General features: G+C 31.0%; 1 long non-coding RNA gene across 9 annotated transcripts; it reads right to left on the minus strand.

The window, feature by feature from the left end:
• Positions 1 to 1696: 1696 nt before the first annotated feature.
• Positions 1697 to 10852, minus strand: LOC111875903 (uncharacterized). 9 transcript variants are annotated; one of them, XR_006185639.2, is made up of 5 exons: positions 10207 to 10848; positions 4105 to 4221; positions 3355 to 4025; positions 2361 to 2449; positions 1697 to 1903 (listed from the first exon to the last, which is right to left on the minus strand). It is a non-coding gene; the product is annotated as an uncharacterized LOC111875903 (long non-coding RNA). The 9 variants fall into 9 exon arrangements; XR_006185633.2 differs by having other exon boundaries at positions 3355 to 5240; positions 10207 to 10852; XR_006185634.2 differs by having other exon boundaries at positions 3355 to 4483; positions 10207 to 10849.
• Between the last annotated feature and the right edge of the window lie 534 nt (positions 10853 to 11386).

The raw sequence follows: 11386 nt of genomic DNA on the forward strand, positions 1-11386 counted from the left end.
CACTTTTCGAAAGTTCTAGAAATAATGTTAACATTTCAAGGTCTATTTCAACACCTTTTTATTTCTAGATATGAAGACATGGATAAAGGGAGCATGCTGGACATACCCAAAAACTTGGGAGGCTCTTTTGTAAACTAGTATTCTTTATGAGGTGACTAAAATATTATTTTATACTTCCAGAGATTTGAAGTTTAACATTCATGGGAAGTTAAACTAAAATAATAACATTTCAACACACATACCAAACATACGTTCACATGCAATTATTCAAGAAATCTAGAACAAGTGTTGACTTGTACTCTCCCCCTAAAAACAATAAAATCTTTGAAAAGGGTGGGATATGAAGCTCACATTGGTTAGCTTGTTGGGTGATTTGAAGGGATGTGAAGAAGTTTCAAGCTCTGAAACTTGGAAGATCCTATGAACTCTTAGAATATTCTAGGAAAATATTTATGTGTAAATATGATGAAATCTTATGAATAATGTGAAGAATTATTATTCAAAGAAGATAAAATACTTACAACAAGGAATCTGGAAATTTTCTTTGAAGAAGATGAGACTTGAAGCTTGAGTAAGTGGAGAGCACCCTTAGGAGCTTTCTGGAAGTGAAAATGGGAAGTGGAACTTGGGGAGGAAGGGTTCACGTATCTAAATGGGAGGATAAGGGGGTGACTTGACATTTGCATGGAGGACTGGTGGGTAAAGCTTATTTTCTATGGGGTACTGTGTGTTTTACTGAGATTTGCATGGGAAATGAGAGATTTTTATCACATCATAAAGTTAAACCCCCTTATTTCCTTAGAATCTCCTTAAAAATCTTGGGTATTATTTTATATAAATATGTTTAAAATAATTAATTTTTGTATAAAATAGTGGTTTAAGGGGTCTAAGATATGAAAAATATGAGTTTGGTGTGATTCCCGACGTCAAAATGTCTTAAAATGATAAAAAGGTCCGAAAGTGACAAAAATTTAGAGTCAAGAAGCGAATTCCGGAGTCCCATTCTAACTTCCAGAGCAAGGGTGAATTTTCAAAGCCATACAGTGGAGCTCCGGAGACAAATCTCGAAATTCCTGAGTGCTCTCTTCAGTTCCAGAGTCAACAGGCGAAATCCAAAAGTCTGGACCTGAGGCGCGAAGCCGGTAGGGAAAATCCGGAGCGACCTTAAGTGAGATCTTTCGGAGCCACTCCTTTTCCGGGGCATGCGAGATTGTACGAAGTCATGCAGTCCGAGATGCGAGATAGTCCGGTACCAGGCCTTTCTGGAGTTCCTCACTTCCAGAGTCATTCTTAGAATTCCCGGGGGGGGGGGGGGGGGGGGGGGGGGGGGGGGGGGTCCGAAGCGAAGCTGATTAAAGAGTTTCCCCTAGGTTGGTTCTTTCAAGCTTTACTCCTTTCGGTTCGAGTTGTAATTTGACTAAGGAAAGACTACCTAGGAAGATTTGAGAGAGATTCGACTTACTTGGAGAGATTTGGGAGAGATTTCACATACTTGGAGAGATTTGGGAGAGATTTCACATACTTGGAGAGATTCGGGGGAGAGAGAGATACAATGGGAGAGATTGAGAGAGACTTTATCGAGAGCCTTTATTAATGTTTTTTTTTCGCAGAGCAAGGACTTTAGACTTAGTTACATCCCATTTTGAGTGCTATACACCCCCGAAGGATACTTATTAGTATTTTATAGAGCTGTTACTTCCCTAAATCAGATTAGCGTTTTAAATTTTGAATATTTTGGAACTTCCAAGTGTTACTTTGCATTAGGATTTGTAGTTGTACATTAGTAACATAAAGAAATCCTTAACATATAAGCACTAGTTGAGTTGACCAGATTGACTTGTTGACCTTCACTTGACTTTGACTTGACCAGAATATTGCCGGTTGTCACATACTGTTTACGTTCCTGTTTCAATACGATTTCAGAAGGCAAAAATTCATCATAAGATTAGCAAGAGTACATTGTTCTTTACCTTTTAGATGTTCTTTTTTCATTCACAATCTTAATCGATTTCAACACAGTTTTCACTCTTGAATTTTTTCTTATTAAAATGTTAACCATTTCGAGGAATAGCAACCAAGTTTTATCAGTTTTTCCCCATTTTTTTACCTGTTAACGTTTTTTACTCTAAACAGTAGATTATAATTCGATATTTTGAAAAGAAGTTGGCCACTAGATTATAACCACCCACTATAAGTTGGAAAATCATAATTGAGGTCTCAAGATAATCATATCCCTACAAACTACATGTTCTGTAAACTTCAATTTATAAGGATGAAAGTTTAGAAATATCAATCAAGATTATGTTACTGTCATACTGTTTTTTTGGAAAATTGAATAATGAATTTTCAAATGTGATTACCTGATTTACCCCTGTCACTGCTGTTATTTTCTGTCAGTGAATCTCCGTGTATGTGATGTTATATCCTCATTTAGTGATTGTTGTTAGTTCTGTGGTATGAAAAAAAAAAAGGAAGTTTCAAATTATTAGAGCTCAAATCTATAAAAGTAAATAAAAAATCTTCATGCCACCATCTTCTGTGAGTGTAAGTATGAACTGAGTGTTGGTTAAAGACATCCTTACCACATCGAACTATAAGCCTAACAAAGGATTGAGACTTCCCAACAACATCATAATGACAAAAAAAATTGATTTATAGCATCCTACTTCACATTTAACTGAAATTACCACATTACCCCTTTAAGTATGCTTCGATGTTTGTACCAAATTTATAGAATTAACCTTCTTTTCCTTCATCAAAGACCTTTCATTTTATCTTCACCAAAAATCCTTTAGTTAATATCCATTTTACAAAATTACCCTTATGTTCTTCTCACTACACCAACTTCCCCCAAAAATTAAAATAGGTTGTTAAAAATGGTACTTTCAGTTAAGGGCTTTTATGTGGGATAATGTGGATTGGTGTATGTTTCTTGAAGACCCTTCTGTTCATTTGATTAATTGATTTTAAACTGAAATGTCATTTTAGTTCCATTGTTACTTCTGTTGTTCAAAATAACAATGCTTCAAAAGTCCAAATTAAGAAGAAAATAGAGTCTTGTATTTGGAGCCTGTGTGTATAACATATACTTTAACATTATAACAAGTTGGCATATTATGTAAATAAAAACAGTAAAATTTGTGATGAATTATATGGATATTGATTTTACATTACTGATAGTTTGACATAATTAGATCAAACTTGAAATCATAATTTTTTTTTAATGTTGAAGATTATATATGTAATAATTGCATCAGTCGTTGAAGACATCTAAACAAATCACAAAACAAACTTACTATGCTTGAGATAAAGTTGACACGGGAAGAAGAGACCCAATTTTAGGTTGAATCTTACCTTTAATTTCTGGCTTACGTCTCTTTCTTCGGTCGATATATGGAATGGCCGATTGCATCATTTATAATTCGTGTGATCGACAAAGATGAAACCCATATTTCTTCCACTATAAAGTTTGAAATTTGATGTGTACTCGAGGGAGATGTGGAAAAGGGACCTAACTGAATGTACTTGATATGTGATCGATGGAGGCCTCTGCTTTTGATATTTAATCGGAAGGTGGAGATGCAGTTTTCTATAAAAAAAAAAGACAAAACTGTAAAATTGGTCCCTGTGGTATTCAAAAAACTTTGGATAGGGTCCAAAAAGTTTCCAACTTGCATGGATAGTCCAAAATCAAGGTTTTTCTTTGGTTTTGGTCCTGAAAATATTGAAATGTCCATTTTACCCCTATTATTTCTTTTTTCTATTTTTTTTATTGAGTTTAGTATTTAAAAAATTATATAAAAATAAAAAATAACAAAATATCACCGCACCCCTCTCCATGACTACACCCACGGTACCCCTTCTCTCTCTCTCTCTCTCTCTCTCTCTCTCTCTCTCTCTCTCTTCTTCTTCTTCTTCTTCTTCTTCTTCAAATTAAAAAAAAAAACAAAAGAGCAACACATAACCCCATCGTTCTTCCATTTGACTTTCTCGTTGTCCCTCTCTTTTACTCTCTCATACAAAACCTGCAACTTAAGAAAAAATTCTAAACAAATTTTTTTATGCATGTACATCTCTTTAGAAACCAAGATCTCCTATGAACACCTGAACTTCGATGAGCACTGAAACTTCAAGATCGCCCCTGCAATCTTCCTTTCTCCCTTTCACATGCAAAATCATACTTTAACCTGCATCATCTTCCATTTCTCTATCGACATCTTCCTGATTCAAAACTCTTATACACTAATTAACACACATGCATAGATATATACATACACAAAATCTCTACAATCAATTTGCAGGTGTGAATCTTAACTTTACAAGCCCTAGATTTGCAATATCCATGGCGGTTAACCCTAGAATTTACAAGACCCGTGTTGAATCGATTCAAATCGATTCATCTGGTTCAGTTGGACCTTGAACCTGTGATTGAAGGGTAAGACTTCCATGTCTCTCCTATCTTCTTTTTAACCAAGAAACCCATCTGGATTAATCAGATGAAAAGATTCAGAATCTGGTCCATCCATAATGCATTCATAGATTGTATTGATTTGAACATGAGATAGATAGGTTTTTCTGGGTTCAGAATCGCCTCCAGATTCAAATCGGAAAGATGGGATAACGCCAACATCCACAATCGTGGATTGAATCGATTCTGGTGAGTTATGGCATTCAAGGGCTAATCGGGACAAATTGCGAACCAAATAGGGTTGCGACGGTGACCGACGATGGTGCCGATGACCACAGGTTTAAAGGAACATGGTGGTGTCATTGGGTTTAGGGAGGAGTATACGAAAGGAGAGGAATAGTCTGAGTCGTGATCTTCTTGGTCATCGAAGAGAGAGAGAGAGAGAGAGAGAGTGTGTGTGTGTGTGTGTGTGTGTGAAATGGGTCCATTCTTTTCTTTTCTATTTTTAATTAATAAAAGATTAAAATAAAAATACAAAAAATACAAAAAGGAAATTAGAAGGGTAAAATCGTCCTTTTAGGTTTCCCTAGGACCAAAAATACAGAAATTTCTTTATTTTAGGACTAAAACCACGGAAAGTATTCGATTTTGGACCTTCCATGCAAGTCGGAAACTTTTTGGACCCTATCCAAAGATTTTTGTAAACCACAAGGACCAATTTTGTAGTTTTGTCAAAAAAAAATGTAGATGAAGGAAGGTTGGTCCTTGTTGCTGGAAAGTAGACCGACGACAGGTTTTCACCGCCGAAATGTAAGGATGCTTCGAATTTCTTCTGTCAATACTCAATACCAAGATGGGGGATTTGATAAATCAATAAATATATGATATATTTACTTAGATATTGGGTTTTTATCATGTGTACACATATATTATCAATATATTATCAGTTTATCACCATTATATTTAGACTTTAAATGTTTGTTATTTTTATATATATACAAGTTGTGAACCCGTATATTATACGGGTTGATTAAAACAAAATGTTAAATAGAAACGATTAAAAGAGAAGTTTATTTGAATTTGAAATTTAAAATAAAAAAAATTATGAGAAAAAAAAACATGCAAAAAATAAATAAATTAAAATTATTGTTTAGTTATCAGACTTGTATACTAAACAGGTTAATTATTAAAAATGTTAAACACAAAGGTTTAAATTGTAAATTTATTTGAAATTGAAATTTAAATTTAAAATTTAAAATTTAAAATTAATATCATTATGGTAGGTTTAATTTATGGAAACTAATTAATAATATATTATGGAAAATGAAATAAATGACAAGTGGAAAATAAATATATCTCTAAATTATGACAAAATGACATGTGGCAAATTGAATGAGATAAGGACATGTGGCAAAATCATTCTTATTTATTATGGTAGATTTGATAAATTAATAAAATGATAAATGACTAAATTTTAATGGTAAATTAGTCTTTTATATTGATTAGGGATCAAAATCTCATATATATATATATATATATATATATATATATATATATATATATATATATATATATATATATATATATATATATATATATATATATATATATATATATATATATATATAGGGTAAAGTGAATATACCTAACAACCTTATATAAGCTTAGGTACCTAACCTCATCAAACTACGTCATTTTGAATTAAATTTTCATTGCAGTCATCCAAGGTTCTTAAACTTCATCCCTAAACTTGATTTACTTCAAAAAAAATTGGAAATTCATCATTATATTTCTCCTACATCCTTTCATTTGTAGCGGTAGGATATGAAGCCCATCAGGTGGTATTCGATAGAAAGACGTGATGTAAAAGAAAGATATTGGTGAAAGTCCAAAGATTTTGGAAGTAATCAAGCTATGGGGTTGAAGTTTAAGAACATTAATAGGGAAAAGTGAATATACCCTTAAGGGTATATAAGCTTACGTACCCAAACACACCACAATACGTCGTTTTGTTTGATATATTCATTATAATATTGTTAAACTTCAAACCTACCTTGATTTGCTTTCAAGATATTCGAAATTTCACTATTATCATTCCCTTAGATCACATATTTTTACCGAACACCTACTAGGCTATATATATTTTTGTTGAAAATGAAATTATGCAAGAGGAAGATAAATGTGTAAATTGTAAAATATTGGAAGTAAATCAAGTTAGAAGTTAAATTATATGAACATTTGACAATTAGAATGTATTATATGATACAAAACGACGTAGTATGGTGAGTTTGAGTACCTAAGCTTATATACATTTAAGGGTATATTCACTTTTCCTTTTATATATATATATATATATATATATATATATATATATATATATATATATATATATATATATATATATATGTGTGTGTGTGTGTGTGTGTGTGTAAAGACGTTTCGACTTATAAAAAAGTATAAGGACTTATAAGTATAGGGATGATTCGACTTATAAATTTTTTAATAGTTACTTAAAACCAGAAGACAAATAGTGTAAGTTACCGTTCATATTATTATATATATTTGAATAATTAACATTATTAATTTATTTTAGTTTAGTATTTTAACCTAATTTTAAAAAACCATTTAGGTTTTTTTTTATATCTTTTACATGATTGATTATAAAAATATTTACATACTTTCAAACGGATCATATTTCCCACACAAATTCGAATGAAATTTCGTAACTTAAAAAACATTTTGAAACATAAATTTGATATGTAAAATATTTATTGAACTGTCTAAAATTGAATTGTTATTATTTCCCTCTCCCACTAATTATTTATGAATATCTAAATTAATCATTAAGTGGGTGTTTGGGATAGCTTTTAAAAAAAGCTTATTAGCTTTTTAAAAAATAAAAAGACAAACACTTTTTTAGCTTATTAGCTTTTTAAAAAGCTAATAAGTTAAAAAAGTGTTTGTCTATTTAAAAAGCACTTTTTAAAACAGCTTTTTGGATGTGAAAAACTAAAGTTTTCAAAAAGCTAAAAAATTCTAATTTTTTAGTTTTTTAACCATTTTATTCCTGAAAAAGCAGTTTTTCGCATCCAAACACTTTTTAAAACCAGCTTTTTATAAAAGTCATAAGCTAATAAGCATGTTTCTTAAAAATCATTTTTGACATAAAAAAGCTAACTCAAACATACCCTAAATATAAATATGGATTGTGTTTAAATTTACAGATTCTTTATTATTTTTAATTAAAATTATTTCTTTTTATATATTTAGAAAACCAACTTGGATTATACCGTTGCTAAACAACAATGAGTCAACGATTATAATTCTATATTAATAAAAATTGTCTCATATATTTTAATAAATAATTTCATATATTTATTTGAATTAACGATTATAATTTTACATAAATAAAAAAAAGTAAATTTCTTAATTAATAATTTATTAAAAATAGATGCTTGATAATTATGAGTTTTTCCTAAATTTTTTTTTCAGTAATCGTGGTTTCCACGGGCTATAACCTAGTATGTGTGTGTGTGTGTGTATATATATATATATATATATATATATATAGGTTCAAATGTGGATTGACATCTATTGTGCGGACATCTGCACAATGCTATTATGTGAGAATGACAAAGAAAATATGTTATTTGATAATATGAATACGTTCGATCTTATATAATTATTGTAATTGTTACGCATTTTCATTAATTAAATCGTCTATAAGGTTATTATAGACTTTTTTTTTTAATTATTCTCATTCTGCCAAAATATTATCATGATTTTTATTGAGTCGTATTCTGTAAGAATAAAAATAAATGAAAAACGATGCATGAGAACAAAAATGAATTAGAATTAGTGAGAATCCATTAAAATAACAATATTTTTATGAGATTGAACGTATTCACATTACTAAACAACATATTCTCTTAGTAATACTCATAAAACAGCATTATCCAAACGTCCGCACAATAGTTGTCCATCCACATTATAATCTAGCCCTATATATATATATATATATATATATATATATATATATATATATATATATATATATATATATATATATATATATATATATATATAAAATTTTTTGTTAACTACAAAATACTAGGGACGTGAATTGCTATATAGTCTGCCCATTAAAAATTTCAAATTTTATAGGAAAAGAATAGATTTTGCTGCATATATTATTATATTTTGTTACCATTTGATGTATTTTACTACCATTCATATTTTATAAATTATTTGACATATCCTAAAATAAAATCTTGCCACAGCCACTGAAGGCTATATCAAAATTTGCTCACTACAGTGGCAAATTACATTCCAACTTGATTATGATACTTTTGCTATTGCCAAAGTGAATCAATGTAAGACGCAAATGTATTTTGTTCCAGCAGTGTATTTATTTTTTCAATTATATTGATATTTAAATTTACTATATTCACATTGTTTTTTCATATATAAAATTACATACTTGTGAATATGTTTACCGTTATATTAATACATTCACAAGGTAAATGTGCTTCATAAAAAGAAATACTTATTTTTAATTCGCAATGTGAATCTTCTTCTATCTTGAAATTCATTTGTTTTAATGCATCCAAATATGAATGTCACATAATATCCTCATCAGATTGTTAGTTTTCTTGCCATTATCAATTTCTAAGTCCATATTATTTTTATTTGTTTTTTTTATATCCACCATGTTATATCGACTCAGATTATGAATTCGAAGAAATAACATAATCTAGTTGTTACTCTGTTTAGAGTATGCTTATGATTCAACTATTTAATAATGGACAAAATTGCATAAAAGGTCCCATGGTATATGGAAAGTTGCTATTTTTGTCCAAAATGTTTGGAATGTTTTTTCATTATGTTTCAAGTTAGTTTAAACTATGGAAGAAACCCGCGTTATGGGGTTGCATGCCAAAGAATTGGAAATAACAGAAAGATTTTATTGAATTACAAAGGTTACATATAACATTAATATCCAACTTTATCACTGTTAATTGATCCGATTATTAACATCCAACTTTATTTCCTAACCCTAAATCTCTATGCATAAAACTTCTTTAAAAAGACTGAAGTAAATGGTTTAGGAAAAATATACCATTACGTATTGTTTTAAAATGAATCCTTTAAAGGCATAATAACAACTATAATTTTATTTGTCTAGCATTTAAACCTTGATTGCACACTGAAATTTAACCCAAAATTCACCTATAGAAAAACATGAACCTAATAGTGCTAATATCATGGTAGTTTATAAGTTTTATATTTGTTGTTATTATCATTATTTCTGCTTATTATATTCTTACTGTTACTGTATCTTCTCTGTATCGACAGAATAATCATAAAATAGTTTTATTTATTCTCTCTATCTGGAAAAAAAAATTCTATAAAATATACTATAAGGTGTCTTTTAAATATTATTTAGTTTCATAATATTATAAAAACAAAGTTTAATTTCTCTTAACATTATATATATTTATACATAAGTTCAAGGCATATAGGTAAAACAAACCTGAAATTTGATAACTTTTTAATGAGATTAACGCTACATAAAAAGCAGTAGATTGTTAGTATTTGGTCTGTAGTAATAATTTGAAGTTAAGAAATGAAGAGAACAAAGGCGATTGAGAACAACTGGATTCCGTCTTGGAATGAAGAGTTTGAATTCCCGTTAACAGTTCCGGAATTAGGTCTCCTTCGGATTGAGGTTCATGAGTATGGAACCCTAATTATAACGCTGTTGATCTAGATTAAGCAAAAAAAGCAAAAGAAATTACCTTGTTCGAATGAATCTGATCTGAATTGCTACTACAAGTGCAGTATAAAACAACTCCTGATCTTTTGGAAGAAGACGAAGAAGAAGGCGAGAACCATTTTGAACGGAAGTTAATTTCGGTATTGTTGATGGAATTCGAATAAGACGATAATGAGGAGGAGAAGAAGAAGGCGGTGATGCTGTTTCTCTGAAATTGAAGGGAGTGCCGCCATATCCACTCTTCGGCTCGGTGTTTAAGCACTGAATGGTCTTTGTATGAACCTTTGAGTTTGGGGGATAGGAACGGGGTTTAGTTTTGGGGATGGTATCAGCGTTTTCTGACCTGTAACTTACTATTAAATATATTATATGGAAAAGGTTTACGGCGGAGGCATTTGTTGTTTGCAGTGATAAAGCAATCAGGTGGAGGCTGGCGACAGTGAAGATGGGAAACATCTCCCGGTGAAGAGGGTTTTGTGGTCCTTTGGCTCCGGTGGCAGGGTCGCCGTTTTCTTCTCCGAATTGCCGATATCAATTGTCCAACTACGTCGCTGGCATGTTTGGGGGCGGATCGACGGGCACCCTCTTTTTTTTATCCCCGTGGACACGCAACAACAAAGGGGTAATAAACCTCGTTTAGAGGAGGCGGTTGGAAGTAAGCAGTGGCGGAGACAGGGTATCCCAATTTTTTTTTTTAGGGTAATCTATTTTCCGCAGTGTTTGGGTTTCCCTGGTTCGGTTTCGGTTTTAAACCCAAATCTTAATCGAATCCTTAGCTAACCTCAAGTCTTGTTATATAAACATGAAGTTAAAGTATATTTTGATACTTAAATCGATATGTGACTCAAAGTAAATATCAAATAAAGCATGAGGATAACAGGTTTATATAATAGAAAAAAATGGTTGAGTTTACATGTAGGATATAATAGCTGGAAAAATAAAACAAAAGTAAACAAAAAATATGTAAGAATCGAGAATTGATCTTGAGACCTTTACTTCAATAAACCAACACCTTAACCAGCAGACCTACTATTTGTTTGTGTTTATATGTGGAGGGATGCGTATATATACACTATATCGATTTTTTTTAGGGATACGTAAACAAAAATTACACTGCCGAAAAAAATTTAAAGGGTATCCCGGGCTACACCGGGATCCCCTTGGATCCACCCCTGAGCAGTGGGAAGCATCTGGAATCACTG

The sequence above is a fragment of the Lactuca sativa genome, chromosome 8, assembly GCF_002870075.4.
Source record: "Lactuca sativa cultivar Salinas chromosome 8, Lsat_Salinas_v11, whole genome shotgun sequence".
In the NCBI taxonomy this organism is placed as follows: domain Eukaryota; kingdom Viridiplantae; phylum Streptophyta; class Magnoliopsida; order Asterales; family Asteraceae; genus Lactuca; species Lactuca sativa.